At 35.8% G+C, this 20,487-nt stretch overlaps 1 long non-coding RNA gene across 3 annotated transcripts in view; it reads right to left on the bottom strand.

Annotated features, from left to right (window-relative positions):
* Positions 1-20,487, bottom strand: part of LOC109060972 — a 73,887-nt gene that overhangs the window by 29,701 nt on the left and 23,699 nt on the right. For all 3 annotated transcript variants that reach the window (XR_006158179.1, XR_006158177.1, XR_006158178.1), the window contains exon 3: positions 5,357-5,473. This is a non-coding gene — a long non-coding RNA (uncharacterized LOC109060972). The remainder of the gene's footprint in view (positions 1-5,356; positions 5,474-20,487) is intronic.

The raw sequence follows: 20,487 nt of genomic DNA on the forward strand, positions 1-20,487 counted from the left end.
TATTATTTAAATTATTTCTCATTTATAAATTCTATATTTATGTATCGATCCATCAATATTTTCACAGGACCCATCACAAAGAAGCTTATTTTAATAAATATTGAAATGATTAATTATTCACTAAATAATTAATATAAAATAAGTATTAACAAAAACAATATATATAATAATCTGAATTAATGATAATATCATACATCATATAAAAATGTAGGTATATATAAGTTTTGGATGCTATATTGAAACTGTGAGTTTTTTTGTGGTATATTTATTGTTAAAGTTGGCATCACTGTTTATATAAAAAAAAATTTTTATATTTAAATTATAAGTAAATGTCATCTGACCCTTAAAAATGACATTCACTGGTATAACGTTATGTCAGCATATTTTAAAGTTACCTAACAAAATACTTTCTTAATGTAGATAAATTCAATAAAAATATTACTGAAAGGGGCGCATGCAAATGTACATTGTTCTTTAAAAATATATCTGCATAAGTTCAAAGGCTTGTACTCCAAGAGCATACGAGTTAAGTGCACAAAGAGCATTCTGATATCCATACAGCCTAGATTTCAATGACAAAAGAAATCCCATATATCATTCACCTAGGGGTCCATTCAGACCATGATACCACGCTGTGGGACACCATCATTTAACTTCAGTTAGAACATTGAGGAAAGGGAAAAGGGCAAAGGAACCCTCACTTTCTAAAGCAGGCTCTTATTTATTGGCTTACTCTGCATCATTCAGATCAAAACAAATGAGCGTTAACATCACTTCCTCCCAGTCCGAACAATAATAGACTAGTTCAGCCAAAAAAGAACATTCTCTCATCATTTACTCACCCCCAAACATGTAATGTAAAGTAAATGAGTAAATAATAAGAGTATTCATTTTAAGATGAACTATTCCTTTAAGTGCACATCAAGCAGACTGGGCACATTCCTTCTACTGTTTGAAAATAAACAGAGGGGGGAAACAGCGCACCTTCAAACATCAAGGGAGGGGATTTAAGTAAGATGTGAAGCGTTCAGTAGCTCAATCCGCTTCCCTACTTCCATACTGTAGATATCAGTGAAAGTTCAGGCTGACGCTGACACGAACAGAGGAGCGTGTCGTTATTAGCGGCAGGTTAGTTCTGATAACACTATCAGCCTCCTCCCCACGGGCCAGCGGTGCTGGGCCTAACCCTCAAATAAAGCCGAAGTGTCTCGACTCCCTGGCACATTAGCTCTGATTACAATGACCTTCATTATATCTGCTACCCTTATTTTACACATAGAGCACAGAGCTCCCTTGGGCTGCACACTGCAGCATAAAGGAGAGGAGGTGGGGCGGCCTGCTACAGGAGGATGCGTGCGTGGCATGTGACTGACTGCAGTCACAGTGGTCCTGCATAATATCCTTGGCCGAAAAACAGGATATCAGGCCATTGTGCAAAAGTAAGGTAATTGTTCCCAAAAGAACAATGCTTGGAAGACGTGCAAGATAAAATCCTTGTATTTCAATTGTTTCATATTAAAAAAAATAATAATAAAGTACAATACCTATGTATTCACTGTCAAAGTATACTAAAAAAGAATGTGGAAACCCTTATGTCTTTTAAGCATTTCATTTCAAAATAATTGGGTTGGGTTTCTGATTCAATTCAATTTGCGATTTAAATTAATTCAGTTTGATTAAATTCAGATTTGATTTGAATTCTTTTGGGTATATTTAAGTTATAATATCCATTTTAGTTACACAGTGAAGAAATGCTTCTGCTAAATGCTAAATCTCTGTTACTGCTTAGCATTATAGTGTTTCAGAATGATTCAAACTCATCTTTTCAAACTATTCATCAGAAGAACTGGCTTTAGGAACAGACAACACTGATCGTGCTGTATGTTCCTGATTCGCTAAAAACAACCTATTCATAAAAGTAATTTCGAAATGAATCAAAAAACACTGGTTACACTGTACCTTTTGATTCATTAAAAATAACCGCTTTCTAAATGTTTTTTTTTTTGTTTGTGTGTGTGTGTGTGTGTGTGTGTGAACCTATTTGTTGCCGAGTTTCCATTACCATTCAGAAATTGCGAATTGAAAATACACACAATGGAAACATGTCAATTTCACTAAAACTCCCATATATCGCTTTTTTTTTTTTTTACAAATTTTAAGCTTACATGAGGCAATTTGAAAATATAATGCAAAAATTCGAAGCAGTTCTTTAATGTACTATAACCTCCAAGAAACACCTCATACGTAGCCGCTCTCAAGCTCTTTTCTTGCCATTAATGCTTGGATAATGCACACATCTGCAGCACAGTATATCTCCGACGCGGCCACCGGAGCTGATCGCGGCCACTCTAGTCAATGTTTGCGTTAATCCCAGCTGCGCCGCAGCACATTTCCGAAGCATACCAGAAGTGGCTCTCCACACTGCTTCGCTAAAGATACACGCATACATCTCCTTTGATTAAAAATAATGGCTAGTGCCGTGGGTGCAACATACATAAACCTACCAACATCCGTCACCATGACTTATCACGAGAGGAAAAATTTACATTTTAGTTGCATAACATCAGTTAATTGATATAGGTTTTTTATCAACATTTATAAAATATCGCAAAAGTTTTGGACAAATCTGTAATGGAAATCCAGCTAGTGTTAGTGCGGTCTGTTTTGATTCACTAAAAAGAACTGGTTCATAAGAGTCATTTGTTCATGAACTGGACAACACTGGCCTCACTATGTGTCTTAGATTCACTAAAAATAATTGGTTCACAAGAGTCATTCATTCATGAATCAAACGACATTGGTCATATTGTTCCTTGCCATTATTCCACAGTACATGATCTCTTTTTTTTTCCTGCAAACTCACATTTACAAATCCACGTTTTCCCTAATACTAAAACTACTAACCAACAGCACAAATCCATCTTTTATATCCGCCTGCATCATAGGAGTCTTGTATACAGGAGATCATGATGTCTTAATATGCTTACAGACGCATAATGCCGGTCACCTCCAGCCTGCAGTCAGAGCCAACGGATGCTGGCAGCAACTCTACGAGGAGAATGGAAGCTGGACCGGGGCCCTAACGTAAAGCTTGGGGACTCTCGTCACCACTTAGCATACGGCATGCTTGTTAACTTCAATTTTCTGCTCATTCCCACTCACAGGGCCGCAGGGCTAACATTCTTCAGTTTTTGGCAGACGCACCCTCTGGCGGGGGTGACCACCCCTTGAACGGCAGGGGAGCGGGATAAAGACGCAGAGCATTGCCCCCAAATCTCCCCACTCATCTGCGTGCGCCTGCTGGCTCTCGCAGCATCCTTCTCGCTCTCCTGCCAGGTGCCTGCATGGCAGCCGTTACCCATGGAGACCTGCCTATCCCTATTCACTTAGCCTGGCTAACCGAGCATCGAGCAGTAGGGGTGCGAGGGGAGGGAGGGAGGCTTCGGTGCAGTCTGCAGGGGGCCGGTGTGTTTGTTTTGTGGAGAGCGGTCTAGAGAGCTGGCTAAATCTGCTTGTTTTGGATTAGAGGGAATTGGGAGGCTGTAAGCATTGGTTTAGGTGATGACTCCTCTATGACTAGTTAAGGAGTACAACACCTGCTGGACCAGTGAGATGCCCAAAAGGACAAAAATACAGGAAAATAATGTCCTTATAAGCTGGGGTTTTTTTCTGCCATGCTAAATCTCATTAATTAAATTACCAACAAAAAAGTGCTTCATATATTATTCAGCTTTAGCTCCAAAATCCGAACCCCAGACATTATTGACTATTATCGGATTATCCGAAACAATCATTTTCTTTCTAGATTTTTCTTCTTCAAAAACATTGTACATGTACAGTTTATATCCCACACTGTTATTTTTTTCTTTCATCATATTTTCATCAACAGTATATTTTAATTAAAAACATTTTATTGTCATCATGATTTGCCCGTTTTAGTCTCATCATTGTTGACAAAAACGATCTAAACAATGATCTAAAATATGGTCATGCAGAATGAGGCATTAATATGCTTTATAAGTACTAATAAAGTGTTAATCTTTTTTTTAATTCAACAACAACTAAAAGGTGCGCATCAGAAAAAAAAATAAATATTTTAATTAAAACTGCTGAGAAAAAATTACTGCTGGCAAAAAAAATAAAAATTGCCAAGAAAAAACATCAACCATGCACTAACAATGCTTTATGAATAATAAGAACATGATATAAATAATATGATAGTTTCAAATAATCCAATCATATAGAATAATATCAAGGATTCTGATATGTGAACTGAAGCTAAACAGTGCATAAACACTGGTTTAACGAAGTACTTTGATAGCGGGTTAATTAACTCACCCAAACGCATACTATACTGTACATACGAGAATAATCACATGGATACATAAAACATAAACATAATATTACAACAAAATCACAAAAGTGAACTTGAACTAAGCTAAATGCTAGTCAGAATGTGCAAGTCATGCTATAAATACAATCCTTCTGTGACTAAAGCACACACAATTTACAAAATTCGATTACAACAGTGTAGTCATTACATCACAATGTTATTTCAGGAACTTTATACACAAGAGCAGTTTTGTTAACGAAACTGAACTAATTAATACAAGTGCAGAAAGCGCTTCACTATATTAAATATTCTCTATATTTAAGCTTTATTCAATGTCACGCCAGTTCCTATATGTTTTATTACTAGATAAAGTTGCATTTTTGTTTTAGGATTGTATTTATGGGTTTAGAAGTGGAACTAGTGGCAGATGAACAGACACCTGGTAAACGTTGAGTGCTCCTGGGCTTTTAGGGCTTAATTAATCAAGGCCTCTGGGTATTATGACATGGCTGGGCTTTTCCGTGTGTGTGACTCAATTAAGTTGTTTCGTGAACCAGAGGTGTGACTTCAATATTGCTTAGAGTCACTTCTATAACACGAGCTGTGGTAGAATTAGTGCTTTGGGCGAACTGAGGCAATTCCATACATAGTCGTGTCTTCATCTGCTTCACTGACAAAACACAGCAAGGCGAATGCACTGAACAGTTACGCTACTTTAACATAAGTTATTTCAGCACCAAAACCTGCATCCTATTCACTAACTACACCAGTCTAGCTTAACTAGCCATTATACGTGCTGGTATAACATCAAACCGTGCATTCATAAAACAAGTCATTGTTTACCGGCATAATTTGCATAAAAAACAAACAACATCAGCTGGAAGACTCCTTTCTTAGTACTACACAAAATAACGAGTCTAAAACCTCCTTTATGCTGACTGATATGACTGTTTTTAGGTTATCTGGCCAGTTAAATAGTCATTAGCAAACTATAGATGCATTATGGTACATTGTGACACTGACCTTCAAGATATATTGAGTGCTCCAGTTTTGTCTCAGTCCTGTGGTTCACTGTCTTCTTCTTGCCAACAGTTAGCTTGCACGTTCACACTAGACTCTTACATAGCAGTCTGTTGACGCCTGTAAGGACACAGAACAGTTATGGGTACATATTTTACCACCAAACCATAAACCAGAAACGCAAACAAAGATTTTGATGAACTTTTAAAAAACGCCTCCCCTTCGCCACTTTGACAAATCAACATTCGGTTTGTGTGACCGTTTTTAATGCATCTTTTTATTCCACTGCTGTCAGTGGCTTGTATCGTACTCAGAATTTTATAAACAGCACTGTTTCCGCAGCACAGTAACTACTTTCATTTCATTGTAAAACCTGTCAAAACTCCAATTAGATGTTTAGAGAGAAAAATATGACTTTCAATTTGCCCAAACAAACCACTCCGTAAGTTAATAAAAAGGCATTATCATCCATCTTGTGCTCTTATTAGATTGTGTATTTATGCTATCCTTTCAAGAGAAACACGGGTTTGTGGGTAAAAAAGGGGAGTGTGTAGATTCTGAAAAACAGATTTCATGAGAGTGAGTGATAAAAAGGAAATGCGTAGGTTTATTTCAGCATGTTAAATAGCTTTAATATTACTTATTTACCAGACGAAGTCTGTCTCATTTCATATACATATCAATATAAAACAGATACCATGTATACAATGAGTTATTTTTATTTATCCTAAAATACTGAAGCACTTTAATAAGCTTTTTGTTTTAGATAAGGGCTTAAAACAACAGAAACAGAAGCTTGAAATTCCAAATTAAAGAACAGGCTAATAACCAGATTATTTTTTAGACCAGATAAATACACTGAAAACATAATAAATAAAAGTAATTATTGCAGCTGGTAATTACAATGCTAATTATATTGCTAATTAGCTTATTGTGATGTATACTGTGGATGGGGCCTTCACTATGCCTCAGATCACACCAAAACAAAGTCAAAACGGACTTCAACCTAAATGATAAGAGCACCACTGATGACAACATGTTTGTTTTAATATTATCAACTGATTGCATATTAACATTCAAATGTCCTATCGGCAACTTATTCCCACTGTCCATGTGACCATTGTGAAATGACTTCATTCCAAAGACCTTTGGTCTTACAAACTTAAGAGGTTGATTAATAAGGTCCTCAAATAATTCCTTTCTAAAACCATCTTGGAAGATGGCCCAATGTAGAATGAACTTGATTTAGAGTGCCAGGAAAGGGTGGATAGATTATAGTCCTCATATAATCTCCTGACCCTGGAATCTGAGGTACTGTAGATTTAGACTCAGAAACATGCAACACACATACTGTAACTGTACACACCTGAATTCAGCAGGATGACTTCAAACACTGACACACATTTCTGTATATACACACTAAACCTATTTCACTCAAGTCAATAGTATTACATCAAATGTCCTACTACCACATATAATTACTACATGATATAACATTATTGACGTATTTACCCCTCTCCTCTTTTAGTCTGGGAAATAAAAAAAATGTGAGCGTAATGCAATGACGTACATTACAGGTCAAAATCTGGTATCAGTAAGGTTTTTTTTTTTTTTTTTAAAGAAAGAAAATGTATATTTATGTATGTGTGTGTGTATATATACAACAATATTATACAACAGTTCGTGAGATATTGTACTGGTATTGCTACAGGAATACCTTTGAACCGTTTGTATCACTCCGCTTCCCATATTTCTCACACCAAATGTCATGGCGGACGCCCAAGTCCACTAAAATTTAAAAATAATACTGTTTTTGTGTGACAGAATGTAGTTTTAAGAGTTTTTTAGGCGAGAAAGTACTGTGTTTGTGTAATGTGTTTAGATTTCAAATATGCGGTTTGTTAATAAAGATAATGTTTATCTGAAAATTTGCTTCGACATTTTCGGAGATGTAAGCTCCAGGGCGTTCAGCACTATGAACCCGCCGAGAGCAGCCTCACCTCGGCCAGAACTTCTGGAATTTGCTGTTGGTTCTGATGTCTCTATAGTGGTTAAACATGAGATATAATTCATTTTGGGTAATTCTAACGGGCAGTCTTTGGTTTCATTAATCTATCATTTGTTCCAGAGCAAATAGTTTTGGCTGAGGGCAAAATCTCATCACGTTATATTTTATGTAACTTTAATGCTGTATTTTAAAGCGCTGACTTTGTATTTTTAACTGAATTGTCTAGCAACTTTTATGATGGCTACTGTTGTTGTTTATTTTTCAGTAAATACTATTTTATATTTATAGTAGTATTTAGTATTGGGAAACAGTGTGTGTGCTTGTGTTCGTGATAGTGATATTTGTGACATTGTTCTGCCATTAGATGGCGACAAGAGACTGTTTTGTGTGTCAGCATTAAAGACTTTTATATTGAAAGAGACTGAAACAGAAGTTCTTTTTTACTTTCTACAACCACATGTAAGACGCAGTTAACAAATGCACTAAGCAGCGCTGTCATCAGAAATACCCCTTAACAGACGAAAGGACAGTACAACACAGATATCGCTTTCCTCAGCGGACATTCAAACTAATGTTACTATTGTGAATATGAGATTGAGCTGAAGAATTAATGCTGTATCAGATGCAGGTAATCACACTCACTCAGTCAATACTCTACATATAATACAGAGAGCTTTTAATACAGTGATACTATGAATCAACTAAACGTTCCTTCATTACTAGTTATAAAGTGACATTTTAGAATTAGTAATGGATCTTGAGCTCAGCTGTTAAACTGTCAAACTGAGATTTGAATCTGTGGCAGAAGGAAGTAGTTCTGCACAAAAGGGTTTTAAAGACACTCAGTTGTTGTTTTTCTTATATATTTACAGACTCATGCGGTCGAACTGTTTATAAATGCAATATTACATGAGTAGACGTGAGATATGGCTGTATATCGGCACACTGTAATTCAGTACTGTAGGTAATCACAGTGTACAACTATATCTCACGTCTGCTCATGTAATATTGCTCATATATATATATGTGTGTGTGTGTGTGTGTGTGTGTGTGTGTGTGTGTGTGTGTGTGTGTGTGTGTGTGTGTGTGTGTGTGTGTGTTAGGGCTGTGCAAATAATCGGATGTGATTATCATGCACATCTTGTCAGTAAAGCCGGTTCTGTGATTAGTAAATCTCCAGCACGTGCTTTCAGATGGAGCGGCATTTAATACACAGAGCCGTAGTTCACTGACAAGCTACGCAATATCGCGTTCATAATCAAAGGTGATTGCAGATTATGAAAGCAATATTTCGTAGCTTGTCAGTGAACTACGGCTCTGTGTCTTAAATGCCGCTCCATCTGAAAGCACATGCTGGAGATTTACTAATCACAGAACCGGCTTTACTGACGAGATGCGCATGAAAATCGCAATCGATTATTTGCCCAGCCCTAGTGTGTGTGTGTATACTGTATATGTATATATTAAATATCTTTACATATAATATAAATTATATGGATATAAATATATACATGTATATACTGCAGCTTCTTTCAAAAACATTTTAAAAATCTTACTAACCCCAAACATTTGAATGGTAGTGTAATGAAACTTTGGGACATTGTAGTGTTACAGTACATATTGATTTTAACTTCCTTAAAAAGAAGCAAGGGCTTAATAATACCTGCATTTATTAAAACAATAAATTAATCAATAATAATACTAAAGCTAAATTATCACATTTTGGGATACAGTTTATATCTTGTTCCTTTTGATCCAGGAATCAGAAATAAGCAAAATACAAATAATGACATGGCAGGAACACTTATTGCATGCTTTATGAGTGTGATATTTGACATAAAAATATTAACTTCATTATGCTTGAGGACGGGATGACCTGTCGTGACACGAAATGTTTTTCACTACATTTTTTAAGCATGATCTCACAAACAAAACAAAAAAAGAAAAGAAAAGAAGAAAGCACACACCCAAAAAGGCACAAGAGAAACCAATCGTTCTTACTGATGTCTCGATATTAAATAAATGAACGATGATTCATTTACGCATATGCGTATTACCGTAGGTATGATTCACAGAGATTCACACTGAATAAATTCTGTCATTGCATTGATCTGGATATTTATCTCCAGATTGGGGGGTGGGGGGGGGGGGGTCAAGTATGTATTGTGAACTTCAGGGTATATGAAGGCCCTGGCATATGAAAAGAATAAAGAGTGAATGTTTGCATTGCCAGGTAACCGTCGTGTTTAGATCCACAGTCACCTGTTATTCAGGAAAACCTTATCTAGGTTTGTCATTGTTCAATAAAACAATGAAATGAGGTTTATATTTATGAAAAGAGGGTGGCAAAAAAAAAAAACATTTTAGTTCAACAAGGAAAGGGATAGAAAACATAACACACCCTCTGATAATACAGATAAGACACTGTGTCAGGAATAAGGAAAGTTAATGATAGAGTCTGTTCATCCCTCAAAATGAAAGAATGAATTTTTGGGATATCTGCTGATCTGTGCACGCAAATAACAACCTGTGACTACAGCTGCATGGCTTAATCACAGCAATACAGGGAGGGAATATGTAACATGCCAACTTCTCATTATCAAATCCAAATTAATAATTTTCCTAACAATACACCACCTGTCTACACCTGTGCAATTTTCAGCACATTGCGGAAAGAGAGAAATGCAGGTTTAAACACATTGGTACAGGAGTGTTGACATGGGCTTCACTATAAAAAAAAAGATCTGAACTGTTACATAAAATCTCCCTCTGTTCTCTTGTGTGATAACAACACAACATATTTCTAGAACTCAGGGTTAGGTCACAAGCATTCAAATAAGAGTCTGAACTAGAAGAGCTGGATTTTTCCCCAAACCACACTATTCATATCAGGTACCTCCCTGACTTACAATAAATTATAGTTGCTTTCGAACACACATGAGAAGGAAACATGTGACTACAGTTTTGTGAACGTTCTGCAATGTTGATCGAGTCATTCATACCCATCGCACATCCGCAACAAACAAGTTGGTTTCAACTAAATCTTTTCTGAATGGCGGATCTGAGAGGAGAAGGGATCAAGCTTTATTCTTGCTCCAGATGTAACATGATCATTCGTTCTTTTTATCTATTAATGATTTCAAAGGCTTCCAACCATTATTGCTTTTATTCTCTGGAATAAAACCCAGCTGCTCTCTTTGTAGTGAGTCTGTGTGGGTGTATGTGCTTTTGGTGCGACATAGAGGGGGTTGGGAGGGAGAAGAAGAGGGAGGGAACACAAAAAAAGGATGAATATCAACTGTTTCACATTTTACACATTTTACACTCTACAACATATTACCAATGAGTGTTTTTACAAGATATCAGAGTGGTAAAACTAATTAGTGTGTAACTCTGAACAAGACCCTACCAAACAAACTACATAAACAAGTTATGACAGTCCGCAGGAGGAGTACAGTTTGGTCTATAGTTTTTTTCAAGCATTAAAAGCACTAATCCTGTGTATCATCTACCATAAAATTAGTCTAACCTGAAATCTAAAATCATACAACATTGGCATAAACCACTGAACTGATATTCAGTTCAATGCTTTTAAAATGATTTTACTTATTTACTCATTTTAACATTAAAAATTATATTTAGCTGTGCAGTTTGTATGCAATTATTAGAGAATGATGTCCTTAAAAAACAAAAAAGCAAAAAAAAATGCAAAGACTTTTATATTGAAAGAGACTGAAACAGAAGTTCTTTTTTACTTTCTACAACCGCTTGTAAGACGCAGTTAACAAATGCACTAAGCAGCATTGTCATCGGAAATACCCCTTAACAGATGAAAGAACAGTACGACACAGATATCGCTTTCCTCAGTGGACATTGTATGTTGAGGGAAAAATAAATTTGTTTTTACACAAATTAAAAGCATTTGTCAATCTCAAACATACAACTTGGGCAACTGTTACCAAAGTTATTATTATTATTATTATTATTATTGTTGTTGTTGTTGTTGTTGTTGTCCCTAATAAAAAAAGTCATATATTTAAAATATATTTATTCCATACTAAGAATAGTTAAAATATATTAACATATTTACAGACATATTGCTTGAGACTGATAAAAAAAATTATAATTAAACTTTATTTGGGGTATTACTTGTGCACAATGCAAATTTCTTAATATTAAGCCTAAAAAGTGTTTTAATGTCAATATTGATGGGGATTGCACGATCTTGAAATAATATCAGTGTTTAAATGCAAGATTTTAGTATATTTATTTTTCACTAGTGGTTGTAAACAAATATTGTTACAAATTTTCATTTTAAATAAATATTTGTAACAAATATTTATTTTGATTACGTAACATTCACCTACTTACATTAAGGTTTTAAACTGCATTTAGTTTGGTAAAAGTGCTGCAAAAATGGCAGAACTCATCCATGAACAGAAAACTTTAAAAAGTCTCTATTTTATATTTGTATTTACAAAAAAAGAACATTTTTTTGGAAAGTGCCTTATAGAGTTTGTTGTGTGCTATCTCAAACGGTGCAGTGCACCTAGAAAGACAAATGTGCCCCGAATGGGTGTGAATGTGCTTGTGTACTTGTTGATTACGCATGCGAGGAGTGCCGCTGTCTTTTATTGGGAAATTTACACCCTTGGTGTGATTTATAGAAATCAGTAGTGCCCACAAAGCAGTAAAACTCTAATTGTTTCTTCCATTTTTAAAGTCTATCCTCCATTAAGGAATCGGTGGGTAATAAAGAGCATTTTTAATCAACCCTCTCTTGCTGATAGGTTGACGTTTGAACAGTCTCGCCTACCGTACAATACAAGCTTTTACTGCTGAGAACAATCTAGGCTAAATTATTAGGACATCTCATAAGTGACTGGGATTTTGCAACACTTGGCCCTTTCCTTAACTCTTTTGCTATGATTTTGCAAGCATATGCATCTACTGTACAGGTCATCTCTATAATATGTAACATTTTATTTAGGTTATATTGTGGTGTGTAAAATAAAGATGTTCGTCAGCTAATCCTGGTATCACTGGGAAACGTGTGACTCACTGCATATTTCAAATCCATCTCTACCTATTTTTGTAAGGAACTAAAGCCAAAATTCCCTGGGAACAAGTTACACCCAACATACAGATTAGATCAGCCAATATCTAACATACAATTCAGTCCAGGAAGAAACACATTAATATAATGAATATATATGTTTGTTTGTTTGTTTGTTTTTCCTTAAAGAAACTAATATTTTTATTCAGCAAAGTGAAAGTAAAGACATATCTTGTTACTAAAGATTTCTATTTCAGCATATTAGATTCCAGCATTTTAAAATAATTTCTGAAGGATATATGTGACCCGTGCTGGCAAAATGTGTCAGAATGCGCACAGGTTAATTAATGAATTAAAGGCAAAAAAAAAAGTGAAAAATTTTGAACAGCAGTGATTTTTATATTTTACTATTTGTTCTTTTACCTGAATCCTTTTGTTTGGATGTAAATTGAAAACAAGTTATACACTATACTTGTTTCTTTTTTATATTTGTTCTTTTTCGGTTCTTATTTATAACAACAACAATGAGAAAATAAAAAAATAGCTATATTGTGATTATTAATCTAGTTATGATTATTAAGAAAAGAAGTGGGGGGAAAGATGCAGGGCTGCTGGTTGATTTTGCTTTCGAACCTTCAGTAACTAGTTTTTTTCTCTAAATTTACTATGATGACTCAATCAACTTCAAACAGGTGTCGTTAAGTAATTTTTCTGTTTTTTGAAACTGTTTTTTGAAAATTTCTCATTGTGACTCATTTTGCCAGCACACGTCACATATATTTCATGTGGTTCCTCCTGGACTGAATTGTACTTTGTTAGATATTGGCTGGTTTACTGGCATTGGGTGTAACTTGTCCTTAGACAATTTTAGCCTTAGTTTCCTTGAAGAAATAAAAAGAAATGTGTATATGTATATGTATATGTATCTTGTTGTTTGTGATTGTTAGTGTTTGTTTGTGTGTGTGTGTGTGTGTGTGTGTGTGTGTGTGTGTGTGTGTGTGTGTGTGTGTGTGTGTGTGTGTGTGTATATGTATATATATATATAAAACTTGACACTTAAAACTTTAATATATATTTAAAACTTTACACATTAATGTAAGTGCCACATTAATATATCTGTGCATCTCTTTCATCCCGCAGAATCTCTCCTGCATTATAAAGCACTCTAAAAGCGAGCATGAGTGCCCTATCCGTACGCCACACTCCCAAACGGACTCTGACTCTGTCACCGCAGGATTCCACCTGGCCCACCTTTGCCCACCGGCTGGCTGTGCCACAGTAAATCCTGGAGCTATAGCTGGAGCCCGGGCTGGAGTAATTAATAAAAGCTCCATTACATGCCTTGTGGCTGTTGTTTGCTATTTCAACACCCCATTTGTGCCACGATTACAGTCATTATCAGTCAGCGCCATTAATTCAGCCACCGATGCCGGAACTGCATACTAATAAATTGGGCTCTAAAAATTTTTACCTTTCAAGGAGTTGGTGCTGGAGTGGAGCCAGGAAGTGCCACTCCTGATTAGGAGTCTTCTGCTGACTCTGAAAGGCCCCTTTGAATAGGGGCTGCTGCATCTTTGGAGATAGTTCACATTCCCCCTCTTTGATTATTCCCTTCCCCTCCAAAATGAATCTTTATTAAGCTTAAATCCTAAATAAAATGAAATTAGCAGACTGCAAAATATTGCTTTCTTTTCTGCACATATTCCCTGGTGCCTCCATGCAAATTATAATGCTTATTTATGTAAATGAGGGTGTCGTCTTTAATTAGTTTTTGCTTGAAGGCATTAAAATACATGTATTCTCTCCCCAAAATATTATTTGTTTTGTTGCTCTCTTCAGTTGAGTTCAAAATGACTTATTATGCTGACTAAAAAGCTTTATTAATTTCAGCGTTTTTTTCTCCTCCTCTGACTTTCAGAGTATTATCTTCTCCTCCCACTGTGTGGGAGCAGCGCTTAGCGTTTAGCTTTTAGCTGTGTAATGGAGAGGTTTCCTCAGGCTCTTGCTGCTGTGAAGTGGATACAAGGCTGTCTGAGAGTCCCTGCAGACAACAGACGGCCCTCTCATGGGTCAGCACGCTTCTCCGGCTAAGACCCTTATTCTTAACCTCCTATAGTATTGTGTGTGAGCACATATATCAATATGTACATCATTATTCATTAAAAAAAAAAAAAAACTATATCTAATGTGTTCATACTATATATACTCTGTTATTTATGTATAATATTATATTTATATTATACTATTTATTTATATTGTGCATGTACAATTTTGTTTATATTTTGCATTAGAATTCGTTTTAAAATTCTGTTTTTAATCATTTTGTTGTGTTTTTTTTTTTTAGTTTGTTTTGTTTAAGTACTTCAGGTTAAACTAAACGAGAAATGTTGCCTTGGCAGCTCTCTGAAAACAATTAAAATTATAAAATAGTTATACAACAGTTACAAAAGTACAAAAGAGTACTGTGGTTATACCATAGTACAGTGATGGCAACATATGGCAATGCCATGGTACCATGATAGATGTATAGAATAGCATTGAATTATTACCATATTCACATACAACGGTATTGGCATGAAAAACAAAATACAACACAAACGTAACACAAAAAAGAACTCACATCTCAAATTTTGGAATAGAATTCCATTGTAAATTCTAGAAAAAAATATGAATTGTGAAATAAAAATCACGTTTACAGGTTTTCATGAGTTACACGTTTCATAGTCAAACCTGCTACATTTGGTACACTTGAACTAACCGACAGGCCATGGATCCACAATTGTGCTGTCTATCACTACTGTTCCCGCTGATGACGTTATTTATTTGCATGTGCTGTCTGCATTGTTTTAACCCCTAATTCATTAAAAGAATTATGCAAATGAGGTAACGGCACAAACACAACCAAAAATAAGGGCTGAACGCAATTTGCACGCCACAATTCCTCATCTTGCAGGCCAGTTCTTGGTGTCAGCTTTTGGAAGACGACTACATTTAAACACTGTGCTACAGTATACCAGCGTAAACTGGATCATGGGTGTTTAGCAAATAGGATGCAGATTTTTGTGTTGAAATACCATGCATAAAAAGTGAATTTGCCCCAAGTGTCCTGTAGCTTGTCAAACTGCTAAGAATGACTTCGGTTGGCACTGTATGTTGTGGACACCCCCCCCCCCCCCCTCCCCATACACTTAATGAAAGCTCCATGCATGCATTGTCTCATCAATCAAATGCTAATACCAATGTAAATTCACATGCATTGTCAGCTCTCGCCGCACGCCTCTAAACTGAGGTGCAATGACCTCTTAAATGACTTTCAGACGGCTTTTTGCCTTATTTTAATATTTGTTTAAAAGGATTTTCAGTGTTATAGTAAATCTCCCTCTTGACATGGTTTTTATGCATTTGCAGTTGATTTACAGCACAATGTTGAGTGGCTATCGAGCAGAAACCCGCTGTGAGTCACGGCCAAAGGTGCCGGAACCGATGCAGTGAAACAGAAATACACGCTGTCATACACTCCGCTCAGCTGACACAAAAGGTTAAAAAGAAACATGAGCAGCAAACAACGAGGATTGGTCAATATTATATCAATATCCTTTGAGTCCTCAATGGACTGAAAAGACTGAAATGGCATATTTTACAAAGTTAATACCTCTCAAAATGCAATTCACACACATATAAACTCACGCACGCACAAACACACCAACATGATTTATAGTAAGGAAGCTGAGGCCATTATAACGTTTTTATTATTACTTTTCTTTCAAGGCTAATGCTACAATAGATTTTTGCATGATTGATGCTTCCCAGTAAACATTAGGAAGATTCCATTAACTTAGCAGAGAGAAGCTAAATGGCGTCACTTTGATTATAGCTGCATTCCTTTCCATGCTTTTTGATTAAAAATAGAATATCAATATCACATTTTTTTAAACGAATTCATGATGTTCGGATCTGACTTCAAAAAAAAAAAACCCTGTCAAAACTCTTCTGCCAACTCATGCAACTGATCGTAATTGAGGTCACCATATAAATCATTAAGTTTCTGGAAGTCACTTCTGAAACAATCCTGGGGTTAAATGATGGCAGAAACGGTCCTTCCTGTAAATCAAGTGACTTTGAAGCTCTGGTCATAGCTCGGCTAGTGTAAAGCACAGTTGCTGAAATACAAGCTCTTAAAGGGACAGTTCACCCAAAAATTAAAATAAAATTCGCATTATTTATGCAAACCAGTATGACCTACAGAGGAATGCAAAAAGTGAATTTCCGAAGAATATCCTGGCCACTCTTTTCAATATAATGAAAGTAAATGAGAATTGTGAGTGTTAAATCAAGTTGTCAAAAAGGACCAAAAAATTATGACTTTGCATTATACAGTATTCCAAGTATTGTGAAGCTGTACAAAAGCTTTGTGTGATGAACATACTGATATTTAAGTCATTATTCAGTCCAGAGCTTAATCCCGAGTTGAATTCAAGAAAACAGTTTATTATTGAATAATTCAGACTGTTTTTAAACTGAATTTAAGTTTTTTTGATTAATTTTAATAAGTTTTGGTTCAAATTTTTTGATTTTAGATGAATTTTATGACTTCAGAAGACTTGGATTATAGTGCGGGGACCATTCTCTGATACTTTCATGATGCTTTTATGACATGAGTCCAAATTTGTGTTGCACAGAAAAAAAGACAACTGAGAGTGAGTAAATGATGACAAAAAAGTCATTGTTATGTGAACTAATCCTTTAAACTACACTACAGAAGCATTTCAGTATGAAAGAACGTGGTAACAATATGCTGAAACTTCAATCAGTGCAGAGGAAATTCCACTTGTAATGAGAAGGAACTGGTTTGAACTGTTGTCCTCCAGTTGTGCTTGTGCTGTTATCACGGTCCCATGCCTCAACATCCACTTCACTCTCCCAACAAATCTGCAAGCAAAATGCTCCTGGCACGGACCTGATTGGCTAATTGATATCTTATGTGTGGCCCTCAGGGGAACAGTGGCAGTGTTGACCCGGATGAGCGTGGATCTCTCTCTCTCACACACTCTCTCTCTCTCTCTCTCTCTCTCTCTCTCACCCTTCGCCTGGTGGCCTTTGCAGGAAACAAGTTCACAGTGAACAGCGCGAGTAACACCCCTAACACCTTCTGCCAATTATTCACCATGTGACCCACACCAAGAGAACAAGAGATCTGTCTCCCAATACGTAGTCATAAACATGCACGCCCAGCCTTAAAATTGTACACGTGTCTCTCTCTCTGTGTGTGTGTGTGTGTGTGTGTGTGTGTGTGTGTGTGTGTGTGTGTGTGTGTGTGTGTGTGTGTGTGTGTGTGTGTGTGTGTGTGTGTTTGCCTCTCATGCCCTGGCGATACACTGGTGCTTACGGAAACTGAGCCAACTGATCTTTTGCCCAAAGTGCTAATTTGTGTCACAGCTGTGTGCACAGAACTATTATTAACTGAAACATAAACTAGAAGCTATGTCTCACAACAACAAGATTCTGCAATAAAACCACATTTTAGGGCTTGATCTGGCAAAAAAAACTTGGAGATATATTTATAGGTTGTTACAAGAGAATGGCATTTTTCCATTTGATCTGTGGAAAAACAAATCGGAACAAAACACCTGGTTTTACCTTAAGCTTAGCATAATAAAATGATACTAATAAAACTATTTGCAAGTCTACAAAGTAAGTACATTTTCCACAAGACCTACAAAATAAAGTGGAAATAATCCAATGGCAATTTTACATACTACAAATTGATAATAAATTCTAATAAAATAACAAATGTATTGGTGAAAAAGAGGTGCAATATAAATGAACATTTAAACTTGCTTGTTTTATAGTGGTACTAAGCCAGCTTGTTTCTCATCTTATTAGATGAAGAGGATTCCAAAAATCTAAGAATGCTGGAGAAAAATGCAGCTATTTTTACATTTTCAAATTTAATAGAAAGATAAATTATTCTATCATAATAGCAATTTAAGAGAAAAGTTGACTGTTTGATTTGGTTGTTTTAATTATAATTTTTTTTAAATCTCTTATTTCATGTAACCTTTAAAAAATAGATAGTTTTTTGAATCCAAATTTGGTTTTGTTTTTTGTAACTCATTGCATATCTGTCTTCACCCAACTGCTCCAACTGCATTTATTTGAGTCTTTTGACCCTTTTTTTTTTTTTTTTTTTTTTTTTTTTTTTTTTTGCAATTTATCTAGAAAAACAAGTCTGGCAAGAAACTGTAAGTTTCAAGTGTTATGTTCAGAATTCATGGTTTATAAATAAAAAACACACCTTTGAATGTGAAGGAATGTGCATCCAATGAAAGGAGCTTTCAGTGTAAGGACAGAAAAGATCCGGAATGTTCACTTTTTAGATCTATTTTCAGCCCATTTTCAAGAGGCTGTCGACATAAAATGCTGCAAAATGAAAGCCAAAACAGAGAGTGAGGGTTTATTTCATGTGGGCTGCGTGGTTAGGCAGCACTATTGGACATGAAATGTTATCTCTGAAGCCTCATGTTTCAAAGCCTGCAGGGCCCATCTCCCCTTGCCGAGTACACGGACACGCAAGAAATGCTTTCTGTCCCAGAATTTCACAAATGTCCAGTTGAATCCTCATCACTTGTTTGTGCGCACTGAGGCCAATCAATCTAGATGAGAGAATTAAATAAATGAACTCAGTTCAGGTCACGCCAGGAAAGGCCCATGTAATCCACTGAGGGTTTTTTTCTTCCACAACATTTTCTGACATGACAGATATAATTATTCTAATAAAACTGTGCCTGAGACAAACAATGCTACATTCCCTAGGTAACACAGTAAAGTTAGGATGCATGCCAGTTTTTTTTTTCTTTTTTTTCCTGTTGCCACCGCTGGCTAACCACGTCAGCTATGACACAAATTCATACAGTTTTATATCTTGACACACTCACAATTTGCCTAAGAACAAGCAATTGTGATATCCTGTGATTTTAAATTTGAGCTTAAAAAGATACTGTAGTTCACCCAAACCTGAATTTCCTATCATCATTTATCTCATGCCTTCATGCTTTTCCAAACCTGTATGACTTTTGCTCTTCCATGGAACACAACAGATGATGTTTTGGAAAATGTTGTGGTGTTTTTGCCCACACAAAAGGTCAATGGGGTCCAAAATTGTTTAAAGAAAGAAAAACATACATACACATACAATCTCTTTAAATATTAAGTGTGTAATTTTCTTTGTCACTACAGTGCCAAAAAAACTAAATTGCAAAAATAGTGAATGTTGTCAAAAAGGCTGTTGTCAGTCATTGGTGAGTACACAGATTGCCCCGCCCAAAACTCACGCCACTAGTTAAGCTAACTTTCCTGTGTGGGACTTATTGGGATGCTCAAACATAGCAATATTTTAATTGTGCAGCAGAACTACAGTAAATACTGGGAAAATAACCTACAAATGTCATAGTCAGTTAGGTGGGGCAGTATTTTAAATGATCAAATAATATTACATTAATTATCAGCTTTAATTCTTATAAACAAATATACAAATAACACCTTTAAATCTATTTTAAACTTTTTCAGGAGCAAGTACATTTTCAAATACAGTAGCTAAGAGAGCTAAAGCTGGTGATTTTGTTAATAATGACAACAACAAAAAAATGCACAGCTGAATGAATTTACTTTAAATTTTGTTTCAATCTTGTTTGGCAGAAGTTATTTGAAATCTATAGGCTGTCTATGTACATTCATTTATCACTGTGTAGTTTTAGAATACAGTTGTTTGTCAGTCTCATTTCAAGCAGCAGGAAGGATAAAAATCCTTGATAACCGCACGCCTTTCATCTTTTCAGAAATCCCTGCACTGCCGCACCTAGGCTTTTATTCTTTAAACATCCCCTTATAGGTCCAAACTGCACCGCATGGAATCTGATACACCTACAGAGGGAAATAAAAACAGAGAAAAGTGAACTCCAGGCTAAATTTTAAAAGGAAAGAAATATCACGCTCCTTTGATGACAAAGTAAAAACAAAAGACTGTAGGATATGTTCTGAAGCAGGCTGAACATAAATCTACACAGAGACATC

This window comes from Cyprinus carpio, chromosome B23 (assembly GCF_018340385.1).
Source record: "Cyprinus carpio isolate SPL01 chromosome B23, ASM1834038v1, whole genome shotgun sequence".
Classification (NCBI taxonomy): domain Eukaryota; kingdom Metazoa; phylum Chordata; class Actinopteri; order Cypriniformes; family Cyprinidae; genus Cyprinus; species Cyprinus carpio.